The 15,962-nt window shown below is 38.2% G+C and overlaps 1 protein-coding gene across 4 annotated transcripts in view; it reads right to left on the bottom strand.

The window, feature by feature from the left end:
* The window catches only part of NKAIN2 (sodium/potassium transporting ATPase interacting 2), a 458,908-nt gene that overhangs the window by 427,410 nt on the left and 15,536 nt on the right, over positions 1 to 15,962 (bottom strand). The window lies entirely within an intron of this gene.

Here is a 15,962-nt window from a genome sequence, read left to right as displayed (position 1 = left end):
ATTTATTATAATCATGTAGTTAATATCTCAGGCACAGGACACCCCAAGCAATCTCTTAAAATACAGTTAAAACAATCTCTCTCAATTATTATATATTGTGCATTTTAATACAAATAAATTTCTTATTTTAATTCTGTACAGAACCATGTACATTGATGGTGCTATATAAATAGATGTTGAAAATAATAATAATAATAATAATAATAATAATAATAATAATAATAATAATATACCTAGGATCCTCCTTCATGTGAACCAAAATTAAAAGCTCAGAATTAATTTCTTTTCATAAAGCATGTTGTAAGGCTATCTGTCTGCCCTCATTTTCCAAACTTCCTCTTCCTAAATATTTGTCTCATGTGCTCATTATTACCTAGTGTGCATTAATGTACTATTTCTCTACGTTGAATCTCTTTTTTAATTCAGCTAATATCTCTATTTGTATTCATCATTGGTGTCCACAACACTTGCAGGTTTGTATGTTTCCCAGATTCCTTCTAGGAAAATTGTACCTGTTTAAGAGATCACATGATAAAAATCTACTTCCTTCCATTTTCCCTTCTGTTCAAGAGAGGGTTTAATTTCACTTCTCACAAGTGCAGTTCAGGCTTGTGTTTAAGGAAGCCTAGGTAAGTTTAGGCATGATGAACATATTGGCAGCACATATTCTTTGCAAACAGTCAACAAACCAGAACAACAACAACAACAACAACAACAACAACAACAACAACAACAACAACAACAACAACAACAACAACAACAACTGGTTTTAAAACACTTTTCACTGCAATTTTATTTTGGCATAATGTCCAAATTGGCAAATCACAGGCCTGACCCATGCTGAATCTGGCACCTTTCCAGGAAAAGCAGTACTTGTATACAGGCTTTTGCATAAATTCATTCTAAGCTCTCTCAATTTCCTTTACTGCTGTCCAAGAATTTGTCTTGACTACAGAAGAGTGCTTTTCAAACTACTGTGCTGCCTTAGCAATTTCTGTACTTTTTCACTGTATCAGGTTTTTATTTTATTTTATTCAATGTTGGTATCAAATGGTGTCTCACCTGTCACTGTGGTCTGCCAGGGAGACTGCAAATTTTTAAAGCCTAAAGGAAGAGTTTCCCAATTTGCTAAAAATGCAGCATTTCAAAATGACATCAAACTTTACAATTTAAGAAATTCAAAATGACTTATAGGGGAATAGAACTAACTAATACAAAGAGGCAAAAGTAAGTAGAATACAGAAAGAAGCATATGAAACATTGCTTGGAGTACCGGTACATTTTTTCATGCCTCAGTGGACATGGCTGAGGACACCAAGTCTTCAGTCAAATATCACATTAATAAGTATGATATCTGAAATCAGAAACAAGTTCTTGTTTTGTTCTTAAACCAAAAGTGATAAAGTAATTGTTATGCAAAAATATCTCAATCAGTTAGCATATTGTTATTTAATCATAGCAATTGTTTTATATAGGTTTTTTTCCTAAGCTAAACCCATATACAGGCGTCATTACTCTTTTGTGGCATTGAATAATGATTTACATTAAATATAATAATAATAATACTTTGTCATTCCAGAGACAGAGAGCAGCAGTGTTCATGAATCTCTTTTAATAGCCAAACCAAAGGATTAGAGAGAGTAGGACCAAAACTCACTTCACTAAACTAGGTTTTATTCATCTATATTTTTATATATTGTATATAGCATTATATGTTGCTACAGATAATTAATTATCCAGCGTTGTGGATTTCTCAAAGCCATTTTTTAAATTCCTAATTATAGCCTTTCTGAAGTGCGAGGTAGTCCACACATGCTCAGAAATACTTTCCTATAGAGTTACTTTATACGTTCCAGAAACACTTTCCAGAGATACTGGAAACAGAGTCCTATCAGAAATGAAATCATGCAGTTATTGATTCCAGACACAAACTGTGAAAAACAAGAGCAACTATTGTGCACCCACCACATCTGTGGAAGGGAGTGTGGCTCAAGTAGGAGACACTGAGGAGGTTCTAGAGGACTCAAGAGATTCCATAAAAACAGGGTTTTATATATATATTCTGCAAAAAATGGAACAATCCATTATTTATTCAACTCATGTGGAAAACATAGATTATAAATACTCTGGCAAAAAGAGAACCATTTTATCCTAAGAGACAAAAATAATATCATCCTAGCATTCATTTATCTCTGACAACAGCTATACCCCTGAAGTGGAACAATGTCAAAGTGATTGTCACTTACGCTATTTCCCTACTGACTGTTAGCCGATGCAGCTGTCTTGAGATTTCAGCTGCTCTGGAACATGAAGGTTAGGATTGTGGGTGGAAACCAAGTCAAACACCTGCACCATTATATTCTCCAACACTCCACTACAAGTAACTGAGGTCATGAACAGTACAAACCTGCTCATTATACATTGGGACACTCAAAATATTCATATCAGATTTCTGGGTTTAAAAATAAATCCTGCTTTGAGAGCACTGTATATGTAAAATAAAAGTTGGGACGGTTGTTTGTATAAGCAGAATTCATACGGTGGGATGTGCAGCATTCTAGAAAAAAAATGTAGAAAATGTATTTTGTAAATTGGTTTTGTGCTGCTGATTGAGCTGGGTAACAGTACTAACACATATATCCTATTCCAACATATTCAGCTGCAATGCCAGCAAAACGTAATAATATCCAATATTGCACTGGAATTTTTTGTCATTCATCTGCATAGCCTGTGCTATGCAATTATGTGCAGACACTTCAAGACTTATGACTAGATTGTAAAGTACTCAAATAATCCAGCCATACAAAAAGAATCAGGAGGATACAGATTCTGTAAATGGGGAAAACACATGCTCTGATTTGATACTGTCTCGGTAGAAAGTAACTAAGTAGATCAGTGCAAAAGCTATCTAAAAAAGATACAGTCACATTAGTTCTTTACTGACACAAGGAACTTCTGCTATTTAGCAGAGATAACAATTATAGAGATTGGAGTGAGGCCCTACACTTTCGACTCAGCGACACTTTTTTTTAAAAGAGCATAATTAATAGGGATGGTTTCTTTTATTGGTGATATTAATAGGTTATTTGCATCTTGGAGTAAATTGACAAATGAGCTAGCTAATGAAATATTACTTATACAACATCATAAAATTAAAGATGAAGAGCTACAGAACATGACACTGAATTGTTACTCCTAATTGATGCTTCAACAGCTAACTTTAGACGCACGCCATCAAAAGGCCAGAGCCACCATGGTGGTCCATCTGTGGATTTGAGCTCATGAGGGGAGGCAAGATGAGTCCTGGGTTCCTACTCACCTTGCCAGTCTACAACAAATAACATAATTTGTATCTCAAACAGCAAAACTATTGTCAGATACAGAGGGAATGAGCCAAACTAAGCCCGTCATGTTGGTTTCTCATACAGGTAAATGATGATAATACCATTGTCACGGCCCATCCCAGATAAGGTATTCCAGATATACATGCATACACACTTCTACCCTTTAGGCAGCTGTCCACAGCTCTGGGCCCTAATGGAACAGATGCAGCAACAGGGGAGTCCCACCCCTCTGCTAGCTTTTATATACCATCCCATGATGGGTTGCATGCCTGCAACCTGAGACTTCTACACATAAGGCACTGTCCTAGGAGATAGTGGGGTGGGAGAAGGTGGATAGTCTACTAACCCCTCTATCAGCTGGACAGCCTCTTCTTCTTCCACCACATCTGGCACACCTTCGTCCATCTCAGTCTGCTCTGACTTTCCCTGTATCCTGCCTTGCAGGCAGCATCTCACCCCATAAGTCACTAGTCCCCTCTTCTGCCTCTGCCACACACCCATTGGAGCCCTGGCAGTCCCTAACATACATTTTTCTTTCATCCATCCTCCTAGGAGCTCAGTGTAGGGTGACCATATATCCTAATTTACAGAGGGTCCTCTGTCTCCCAAGTGCTGGTCCAACAAGCTAACCACTATGCCCTTTACGTGCTCCTCAAACAGAGCCAGTCTGCAGGGCAAAGGCGTAGCCTGAACTAGAGCTCACCATGCCACCCTGACTTCCTCCCTCTGTAGACTAATGAAACTGTTAGTAAAAAATCAGTTTCCAGTTTTTATCTTACCTCCACACTGTCTCTATGAGCTTCTCTGTCCAAAATTTCACTGGTAAGAACTGCATAGAAGTGAAAATTATACCAGGTGTGGCTCTTTTGTGGATCAAAGCAGGTGAAGCTGCAGATGGTGGAATTTTACTTTCTGTATACCACTTAAAGACACAGATACCTTTTCCATTTAGTATATGATCTCCTGACACTTTTGTAACCTGTGGATCTCTGCTTTCTAAAACTGCCCAGCCTATGCAATTACCTACTATAATGTTTTGCCTATTTTTAAACATAAGAGGAGTGAAGCTTTCCCAATCACCTTATCTTATGCTAGGAAAAGCTTCACCTGCATGATTTCTTTATGTTAAGCTGATGTTAAAAGTTGGAGAAGTGGATATTGTCTTGGGGTGGGGTAGAAATAAAACAATTATTGTTTGTCCTGTGCTCAAATCCCCTGGTGTTTGTAGCTTCCCACTAATGCTACCTAATTTGCCCCTGGCAGGAATCCTATGCCTTTTTAAAAGCTGCATGCAACAGGTGGAACTTTTCCTAGCACAGAAAATGCTGAAGCTGCTACATTTCTCTCAGTTATGAAGGTATTGTAGGAGGCAAGCTGCTTGATAAGAAGAGTTGCTTTGCATATCCTCAGCACAGCACTGCAGCCACAAGAAGCAAACTGCAATGCATCCATCTCCAAGTCATCAGTTATACCAGATATGTATGCTTTTAACTACTTAGCATTGTCTGACCCATAATTTCTGTCAGGCCTTGGAGTTTTGAATTCATCTAGTAGCTAGGTGTTCCCTTACCATCTCTTTTCCTATTTTGTGCTGCAGCTCCCTCCTTGCATCATTCTGTTATCACCAAGTTGGGAATTGCTTTCCTTTTGGGTGAAGACAAAGGTAAAGTATGTGTTGAGCAGTTCTGCCTTTTCTCTGTCTTCTTCAGGCAGAAGACCTATTATTTGCTTGTTCTTCATCTTGTTTCAAACACAGCTGAATAAACCTTTATCATTATTTTTAACCTCTCTTGCAAGCCTGAGCTCATTCTGAGCTTTGGCCTACCTGATCATCTCCCAGCATCCTTTGACTACTCAAGTATATTCATGTATCATTCAGTGCTTCTAATAAGTTAATGTCTTAATTATTATATCCAGATAGAAAGGTAAGTGTCCAGTTTCATTCTGTGATTATACTTGTCTTAATCAAGTATAATCAAGGGCAGGCACTTCTTTAATCCAGCAATAGAATTTAAGAGAAGATTGAAGGCAGTAATGCTTCTGAATACTAGTTGCTGGAGATCACAGGAGGGGAGTGTGCTCTTGTAATCAGTTCCCACTTGTGAGTTTCTCAATGGCATCTGTTTGGCCACTGTGAGAACAGGACGCTGAACTAGATCGGCTCTATGTTCTATCAAGCAAGAGGCTATTTCCTATGTTAAATTTTAAAGCCTCCAAGACTGTAGTGGAAGTCTCTTGTAGCCATCAAAGCACACCCTAAGAAAGTGAAATTTTCCCCATTTAATGTTCAGGAAGCAGGTAGAAGTCAAAGTTTCAGGCACAGCTGTTTGAAGGTTAGTGAATTTTCCAAAATTATGTTCAGGCTCCTACATAGGACCTGTGTTTCCATCCATAGGGGCTGTGTTATTTGTCAGAACAAGATCATATGGGTTAAATGCCTTCCTCAAAGCTTCACAAGGAGCTGTTCTATGCATACCCCTTTGATGTAGTCTGAAGTCCAATAGCCTCTCCAAATTCATTTCTGCTGGATCAGTCTTCATCTAACATCAAGGCTAAATTGTTTGATGGCTAACAATATTATTTTCCATTTTTTATATGTATGACCTCAATTCTTCTTCCCAGTGTGCTCAGCATTTATTTCTGTCAAATTTAGAACATGCCATTAATTCTCATTAATATATATTGTAGACTTGGGAACGATGCCTTAAGTGCAGGAAACAAGAGAAAGGCCATGAGGTCCAAATGTAAGGGGGTTGTTTAAGTGGGATATACTGCTGTTGGGGTGTCCCAGTAAGCTCACACACTTGTAAGTGAAATCCAAAAAAAATCCAGGTCCAATTAGTTCACTGAAGATAGTAAGTTCTCAAGTGGTCTAATATTTTGCCACATATCAATAGGTCAGGACTGGTCTATTAAATTAGATTCTCAGAGTTAGAGATGAGATTTTAAGTGTCAGTCCTACACACCATAGGCTAGCATCAGCAATTGTGGAAATGACTTGGATGCTACTTAATCTAATGCTTGTGCCCTAATGCTTGTGTGTTCTGACCATACCTGTAGCTCAGTGGAAGAGCTTGAGATGCAATAGAACTTTACTTGGTCTGCATTTTTTAAGTGAAATGACCTAATTCAGCCTAATATATGGACGAGAACATCCTTGGATTTTGCACTTCTCTGTGATAGTCCTGGCCTCAAAAAAGAATAAAAACACATAGAGCAAATATTTGCATTTAAGTGCATATTTTTTATGATAAAATACATTTAATCACAAAATACATATTTAAATATGAATGTAAAAAGTAAAACCAAAGATTATTGTAGAAATAGGATGGAATGGATTTATGAATGAACACGTGTGAAATTGACATGGACCAAAAATAGACTGAGCTGTCCATCTGTAGACAGTTTCCACTTTGCATGCAATGAATCTTCAGGTTCAGCCTCCAATATTTTCTGGAATGGCTGGCACTGATCCCTGTCCAAAACCCCAAAGGCCCATTGCCAGTCAGTGTAGACAATACAGAGCCAGATGGTCTAGCTTGGTATAAGGTAGCATCCTATGTTCCCCAGGACAAGAAATATGGCTTATTCAAAAGAAATGACATACCAATATATTAGCTGTATTAAAATAAGCAACTGGGATAAGGATGAGAGGCATTTCTCATGTTAATTGTGTTAATCTTCACCAAAGTCTGACGCATAGCAATTGTCATTTCTCCATGTCTACATAAATGTCCCATAATTCTGTATTTGATTTTATGGAATAATAGAGGAAGAGTTATCACCTTTTGAAAGTATTATCTCTTCAGGTTGGAACCTGAAACAGATCACCAAGCTTTATGCAGGCTACCCAGTTTAAAAAACAGGCTTTATATATACTGTTTGGCTAAAGGACGTAACAACTCCTTTTCCTCTCAATATGTGGCTTTACTCAAATGATGCCAAAACTTTCTATAAATATTGTTAATTTAGGCATAGCTAAATTATGCCTAATTTCATTTCAAAATGAAAACAAAATAGTATATAATAGGATGCTGTGTCCTGCATCTTTATATTTTATGTCATGTATGCTACCTGTTTGTTCAACTGACCAGGCAAAAATGTTGGTTACAAGATAGGGGAGAGGAGGAACACATGCCTTGTACTACATTTAAGTAGAAAAGCCACATAATATAATCAATTTGATAATTCTTTAGCAAATTATAAATAATTTCAATCCAGTTAAAATTCAGAAAAGTGACATATTTTAGAAGAGCAAACAAAAAATATTAATTCCAATCTGAATTCAGATTGGCATGCGTCTAAATGCTTTATACACATCCAACTATAAAACAGCAGTTGGGTCTCACTTGTGTTTAGTGATAGCAATCAGATCAATCAACCGACAGATGTTATCAGATCCCTGTCATCCTCTAATGAATCCAGATTGATTGTTATGAATTATAGTCTTCATTACTCTTTGAATTGCTCCGCTAAAGTGGCAGTGAACATTTTAGAATCTTGATTTATCAGCCAATATTAATTTGTAATTGTCACAAAATATAATCTTTGTCAGTTTTGAAGATTGCTGGTATATAGGCTTCATACAACACCGGGGAAAACATTGTTTATTCATTAGACAGATAGATATAATAAATTGTATGTGCAATCAAATGGGGAATCAGCAACTCAATAAACCTTCATATCATCCAACCATGTGGCTGTGACCTCACCTGCCCTGCATTAAAGCCTCATTAGCTAAGTTACAGCCACACCAGTGTTGGGAAGATGACTATGCCCCCATCCTGGGAACTGCGGTTTACCCCTCACAGAGCTACAATTCCCAGAACCCTTAACAAACTGTAGTTCCCGGGATTATTTAAGGGAAACCATAACTGTTAAAGTGATGTCAATGTGAGTCAGTACTGCTCAGTCTATCTCAGGGCCAAAGCAGGGTTATAGCACCAGGTGGAAATTTAATCCCTCCAAAAACTCTGAACCAGAGAGGGACCCCATCCTTTGCCAATGACCTGGCAGTACCTTGCTGTCATCTGAATTCGGGACAATTCTAATTACAGTAATCCACTCTAACATAGTTTGCAAAGGGGTCAGACTATATCTCAGCTCTTTCTGTTAGCCAATCATCATTCTTTTCCACCCTTTGTTGTTTGTCTGGTGGGGGAATTTTTGTTTTGTTTTTGCATTGGGGCCACAGAGGAGATTCCATATGTTCAAAGTGGAATGCAAGTACTTAAGCACCCATTCTTTCAGATTTGTATCCTTACAGCTTTGTTAAGGCTTTCTTTTTTACATTTCAGTTTCCCATGGAAAACAGGGCCCAACTTATTCCAACCAGTCTGATAAAGATTGCCCAGGGCTCTTAAACTGCATGTCACAGCTGTACTATGTAGATTTCAATTTTATGAATTTCAAAATAAATAAATAAATTACAGAAACAGCGTTCTGATTCCACTGCTATGGAGAAGATGAACATTCCTACCAGTTTATTTTAAACCTGGAAGAGTGGGACCATCTGCATCTGACAAACATCCTATGCTGCATAGCTCTCATAAACTTTATCTTAGTATATAGCCTCTAGTTTTAGATGATCAGCAGCATAATAAAGATACCTTTTTGGAATGCAAGGGTTGGCTATTGATGTAAGGGCTCTCTTTCCTTGCAGGCATGCAAATATGTTGAATATCAAGACACCATTTATTAAGAAGGGCAAAATAACTTACTAAATTAACCTCCAATACTAAACCCATTTTTAAGGGGAAAGTATGTACTAAATACGTCGTGTAGATCTTTTAGAACTTAAGAGGATAAAAACTCCAATATAGCTATTAGAATCACACTATCATGTGAGGTTCAATTAATCAAAGATTAAAATGTGATAGGTGAGACAGGCTGGCAAATATTGGTTCCCTCTGGCTATGTTAGACTGTTTCATTTCAGTGAATACACTAGGGGCTTGAACCAGCTGAGAACTTTAAATGACCAGGCTGAGTTTCTGAAATTACTTTCACACTTATTAGTCTCAAGAAAAGGCAAAGTAGTGTGCTCCATTGCTTTCCTATATAATAATTTAAAATAATAAGAGTGCTTAGACTGCAAAAAGTTTCCATGAACAACCCCCACCCTCAAAGAATGCAATGTTCTCTTCTTTGGCATGTGCATTATCAGTCACTGCACATTCTCCTCACCATAAGACATGAAACGTGCAATTCTTCGCTCCTTAAATGTGCCATTGGTTACCCTGATTCAAATGACCCAGATGGAGTAGAGGGGAGAATAATGGCAGGAACAAATTTTGGTTACCAAAGCTTTAAGGGAGGAATTTTCTGGGGTTTTTTATTCTGTGGGGGGAAATATTTTAGCAGTCCGTTAGTAACAATGAATGGATACTAATTGTAAATAAATACGGTAGTAGGCAAGCTTGGCAGCTTCAAAGTTTTTAGCTTTGCTTGCGAAATACAAATAAAACAGGTATCCTAAACTAGACCATTTTCTAGGGCATCAGAAAATTTTCCAGTGCAAGCAGAATCCTTTTCTGATGGAAGCCCCCCACCCCCTGCAAATTACACTATGCAAATTATCCCAATTTGAAAACAACAACAACAACAACCCACCAATCCAAGATTTTTTTGAAAACTCACATCTCTGAGACCAGGGGTATTATGATTAGCAACTCTGCTCAGAAGTCAAGCTACCACCTTTTGCACTAGAAATAGCTTACAAGACATCTTCAAGAGCAACCCTACATAGATTAATCCAAATAGGAAATTATCTGATCATGGATTACTGTGGCCAGGCTGTCTCTGTCCAGGAACTGGAGAAAGGTACTCCATTGCTGTGTCTTCAGTGACAGGGTGGAAATTAGGTGTACATACCCACAGTACACAACTGCTCTTTCAAGAATAGACCATTCACCTTAATCCCTTTTCTGGGAGCCACCAGATCATGACATCTCTATCTTATGGTGATTCAGTTTCAATTTTTCATCTTCATTCCACTGGCCACCTGTTATAGGAGCCAGCTACTGGTCCAGAACCTGCACAGCTTCACTCGACTTGGGTGCATGAGCTGCTTACATGGGATATGGTAGAATACTTCTCTGGAAGTTCTCTTTCTATGGTTGGTTGTGTTTAAAATCTCATTAGGGGAAAATATATTTAATTGGCAAACATTCTATGATACACAAAGATCTTGTCAGAATGTTTATAACTAGAAATTCAGTGATATGAGTTTTTGTTCAGGGTTTCTCTTCCTGGTGAGATTTTATATGATGACACATCCAGTCCTCCACTTCATGGGCTTCAGTCATGAGCCATGATGTATAATGCTTTACTGGCACACCTCCGTTTTTGGTATAAAAGAGCTTATGACTACTACTAAGGAATTAGCATGCTGATGGTACATGATGAAATTCCACACACAAGAAAAAAATATGATTATTGCAAACTTACATGTTATTAGTATACTAATTTCAACATTTCTTAAATGAGTTTTTCTCAAATTGTATCGCACAATTTATAAAGGATATAAAAATAGCAGGAATCAATCTGCACTTATCTGGAGGCTGTCCAAAACTTAAACACTTCATTTCATTGTGCTTCACTTTATTGCACTTCACAGATATTGTTCCTTATGAGGACATTGGGGCAGGTACAGGCAGCCTGACCCCCAGCCACCACTGTCACCCCTCTTCTGGCCATGGGAATGGAGCTGGCTAGGGTTGGAGCCAGGTTTTTCTCCAGCAGCCCCTTCAGCCAGGTAGGATGGGTTTAACAGACAGCATATAAAGCATAACTTGGCACCGGGAAACTTATGCACTGGGAAACAAAAAAAAATTGTGTGACTTGCTTTATTGCAGTGGCCTGAATCCGAACTTGCAATATCTCTGAGCTATGTCTGTCTACTAAATAGTTTGATAAAACAAACAAATTCTTCTGATTATGCTGTTTTTTCCTATTAATTTCTGCTTTCTATCTTGTGTTTTTTCCCCTACTAACAGAACATCTAATACAGTCATTAGTTCAAGTATTTAGGCTGACCTCTTTCCCCGTTTTCTAATCTCATCACAAAGCAACCAAGTAACACGGTCTAACCTTAATCCCTAGTTTCAGCATGATTTGAATATTTTATTGCAAAAGTTACATAATTATCAGCTCCTGTTAATATAGAATAGTTACGCTCACAGTAGTCTACCAACATTCAGTTTTCTGATTTCTATCCAATACTGAGCACTACTGATTAGGTAGAAATTGACATCTGTATTCAGTCAAGCAGAAAAAATGCAGGTGGAAAAATGTTGCCTTTGTATTGTTGATTTATGCATTAAATATAAAACCAGCAATAAAACTTTATTGAACCTTGCCCATAAATCCACACAAGTAAAGTCAACCAGTTATGAGTCAATTAAAGATTTTGCTGTGAAATCATTACTAATATTTTTTATTGTATATTTAAGCCATAACAATTCATGACTGCACTGGGGAAAGTCATCTGTTTACAACTACGTAGGCCAGTGGGCTACCAGAGTATAAATTTAGCATCCCATCATTAATTACTGACAGTTCATTTTATAGAATTAGAGATATATTTACATATAACAGGTTCGTTTATACACCCTTTGGTTGGAACTTGATTGTGCTAAATAATTCAGGCACGGTAAGAACTGAGCAAAGCTTACAGCAACCTTCCCCAATCTGGTGCCCTTGAGATGTTGTGGGCTACAACTCACACCATCCCTAACCATGTTTGTTGGGACTGATGGGAGTCCATGTTCAAAATATCTGGAGGACACCAGATTCGGAAAGGCTGGCTTACAGGCTAACACCATCTACTATGAACCTGTTTGCCCTTTTTAATAATTTGCTGTTAGTTCATATTCATCCTGAACAAGCAAAGAGGTGGGAGAAAGCCCACATGTACCATTAAGATCTATAGCCAAATGGGAAAAAGTAAGGTCCACAAAACTATGCCAATATGCAGGGGAGAAACTGATGGGACTACTAACAGCACTACTAAGGGACTACTAAAATTTGCTTAAGTACCTATAATATTCATGCAACCACATCACACTTCAAGCGTAATGGCAATGGCAGTGTCATCTAGGAGGAATTTTGCTTTTAAGTAGAAAACACTGAGTAGCCAAGTGGCCAAAAAATAATATATATATTTTTCAGTAAGAAAAAAACTTTTTTAAAAAAAACTTGGACACCTCCAATTAAGGCCCCTCATGAAAGGTTATATCCACTCCAAACTAATTTCCCCTTCCCCCAAAAAAGACATGTTGAAATGTGGAAAATACACATGAAATGCCCACTTCCCACCTGTTAGAAAAGCCAGGTGCCTGCCCCTCTCTCTGCTGAGTGGGGTTGGGGGAGTTCTCTTGCATTGGCAATGATCCTCAATAGCCCTTTATTGTTCCCTTAATGGCCCTTCCCCTGCAGCTTATATTTCTCCCTTCCCACCCCAAATACTCGCAATCCTAGGTTGTATTAATTTCTAGGTTTTACCCTAAATCTGTAACACCCACTCACCCCCACCTTTTCTGTTACCATCCACCTAGAGCAGAAGCAGATTTTGCTCTTTTGAAGGTGCCATTACATGTAGTGTATTCGTTTTGCTTATGAGTGGGTGAGTAATCAACAAGGGAAGGGCAGGGAAGGAAGATGGTCAAAGACAAAAAAAGAGGGGGGGAAGGAACTATAACACTTCATTATAGCAAAATATATTACAACTGAGAAATATTTATGCAGCTCTGGACATTTGCTATTTCATTGCAAAGCAGCAGTGGCTCAACCATTTTTCAACTATTTGTCCTCAATCTGAAAAATATGAATGCATCTAACGTTTTAGATTTCTTTCTTCCTACACACGAGACTTGTTGAATTTCAATTGAATGAAATAAATCATCTTTACTTCTTGACCTTTCAAAGATGTTTGTGAACCATGCTTTATCTTGATCAACAAAAATATTCCAGGAATCAAAGAGGATGCATTCTTAACATAAAAAAATTATTTATTCTTTAGTTTTAATGTTGTCTCACTGCTGAATTGTAAGGCTCCAGGGGTGGGAAAGGGCTTGAAATAAGCATCCTGCAGTATACCACAGGCATTCTGGTCTCACAGCAAGATTGAGGTCTGAAGCCCATGGGCACCATCTAAACTGAAATACCAGCCTACCAGGGTATTATAAGCTGACCCCTTGGGCCTGTCATTATCAATCATTCCCACCTGAATCTTTGCCTCAGAGCTTTCTCCTCAATCTAAGCAACTTGTCTCCAGTGTGAGCTTGTAGTTAAACTATGGAAACTTAGATGACTTTAAAGGGGAGTTATACAAATACATGAAGGGCAAAGGTATCAATGGCTATTAGTCAGCTAAACTGAAGAATGGAAAATTGAGAAATCAAGGGAAACAGAAAGTGACAGACTCAACCATCCCTACCCCCAATTAGATTATTGCAATGTGCATGAGGGGCTGCCTTTGGAGAGTACAGCTGGTGTTGAACTCAGAAACCAGACCATTAATAGGGGACAGTTCTGGCCTTTTCAGTGGTAGTTACCCATTTGTAGAATGCTTTCCCCAAGATGTTCACCTGGTACCTACATTAACATACTTTCTGTGCCAAGCAAAGACCTTTCTCTTCTAGCAGGCATTTTACTGTTAACCTCTCTATTATCTCAGTGCGTGTTTTAACTGTCTACCTTCTTGGTGATGGAGAGAAGTGGGGTTTAGTTCATTATTATTTTATAATTAATCTCCAACTACTTATAGTGCTTTGCTATTTTTTTAACTTTCTGTATATTTTGTGTTGTAATGTATATTGTAAGCCATCTTCAGACTATTTTTGTAGTATCAGTAGGTACCTATAAATAAAATTAATAATAATATTTTTAAGAACCCATATTTCCTTCTAGCAAACACTATGGTGGTATTCAATGTAATTTTATTTAGAGTAGACCCACTGAAGTTAATGAACATAAGTTATGTCATTCATTTCATTGGCTCTTCTCTGAGTAAAACTTATTTTAACATTTCCCTATATCATGACATCACATTACAGGATCTATTCTGGAAAAAGCGTAGTCACTATTCAGGACCACTTAAATAACTGCTGCCATCATTGCTGCAATGGCACAACACACAAACCCCAAATTTTGCCCCTAAAAACCTACTGAAATCAGTAAAGAATCCACCATTGTTGCCAGCTGCAAATTCAAGACGAAAAACATGCCCCTGCCACAATTTACTTCAAGGTTTCTCCATGAATGTAGAGTAATCTGCTCCCGTGAATAAACTAACATCTCACACTTACAGTAGTACCTTACCAGGGCAGGGAGTAGGGAATATAGTCAATGCCATGCCTATTAAAAATGCAATTAACCTAACCCCACATACATGGTTGATTATAGCGGGAAGCAAGGATGCTAGAAGCTTCATTGAAATATTGATCACTCCATTATAGGAGTGACACTGTCCTACAGAACTATGGTAGTTTGACCAAACTGACTGTTTTGTGAATTTCTGAAATTACATAGGTGCTATGAATAATATAATCATGTTTTGGAAGGCATTATATAATTTAGTGGCAATATTTCAAGGGAGATTCTGATACACATACCGGTACTTCATTCTACAAAGGAAGCCTAAAGGTTCTGTCTTCTGTTCTTTCCTGTGATAAAGGAGTTGTTCTGTACAGTGGAGTGTTTGGTTGCAATTTCTACCAGCAACAGTGATTCAGGAATGGAAAAGGGAGTTAGCAGAACACCCAGAAGTAAGCTTTGCCTTGTTAACAATTACTGGAACGTCTTCCTGTGGTGGTACTCAACCCACAGCTCCCAGTTTCTACTGCAATGCTCTGAGTCATCAAGTAGCCTTCCATGTTTGTTGCTGTGAGTCTAGTGGTGTAGTTTCAGCTCTTAGTTGATGCACAGCTCTCTGCTGAAAAACAGAACTAGCTCCCTTCACATAGGCAGAAAATACAACTGAGTTGCATGCAATGTTCTGCTAGGTGTTCATCTGTGACTGCTTAGCAATGCTGCAACAATTCTCCTGGGGAAACACTCCATTTACTGTATGTCTCACACTTACTGGAGCTGGCTGGATGTTGCAACTGGAACGGCATGCCTTACTTCACTGGGTGACCTGTGGCCCTGGGTGTTTTTTTTTTCTAGCAAAAGGATGACTCTCTGCAAGCTGCTTATGTTTGGACTACTGTGTGATTCAATCTTGTATCTCCAAACAGCAGCAGGCTTCATGGATTCTTTCTAGCTGCCTGATTACACATTGTTTGTGGAAGCTATGTGCATACTGGATGAGGTCAGAGAGCCATCATCATGTGTTGATTGGTACCTTCCCTGCATGGCTAACGTAGGATGTTGTCAGTGAATGGACTCATTTTTGTGGTGGCAGCTGGGTTACCAAGACAATCTGTGAGAATGTATCTGCGCTGCTCAGTTGGCACTTGTTTCTGCAGATATTGTTGTGCTTCTGATTTCACTGCTGGCTGAGCATAAACTTTTTACTACATTATCTCAGCATTAGCCCTAGTGGAGCGACTGCGGTGGGTGGGAGAGAATCATGGGGTCACTCTGGCTATATCTACTCTGCAAATAGGAAGTATGC

Source organism: Lacerta agilis, chromosome 3 (assembly GCF_009819535.1).
Source record: "Lacerta agilis isolate rLacAgi1 chromosome 3, rLacAgi1.pri, whole genome shotgun sequence".
In the NCBI taxonomy this organism is placed as follows: domain Eukaryota; kingdom Metazoa; phylum Chordata; class Lepidosauria; order Squamata; family Lacertidae; genus Lacerta; species Lacerta agilis.
Note: the sequence above shows the minus strand (reverse complement) of the source record. Positions and strands in the feature narration are given on the sequence as shown.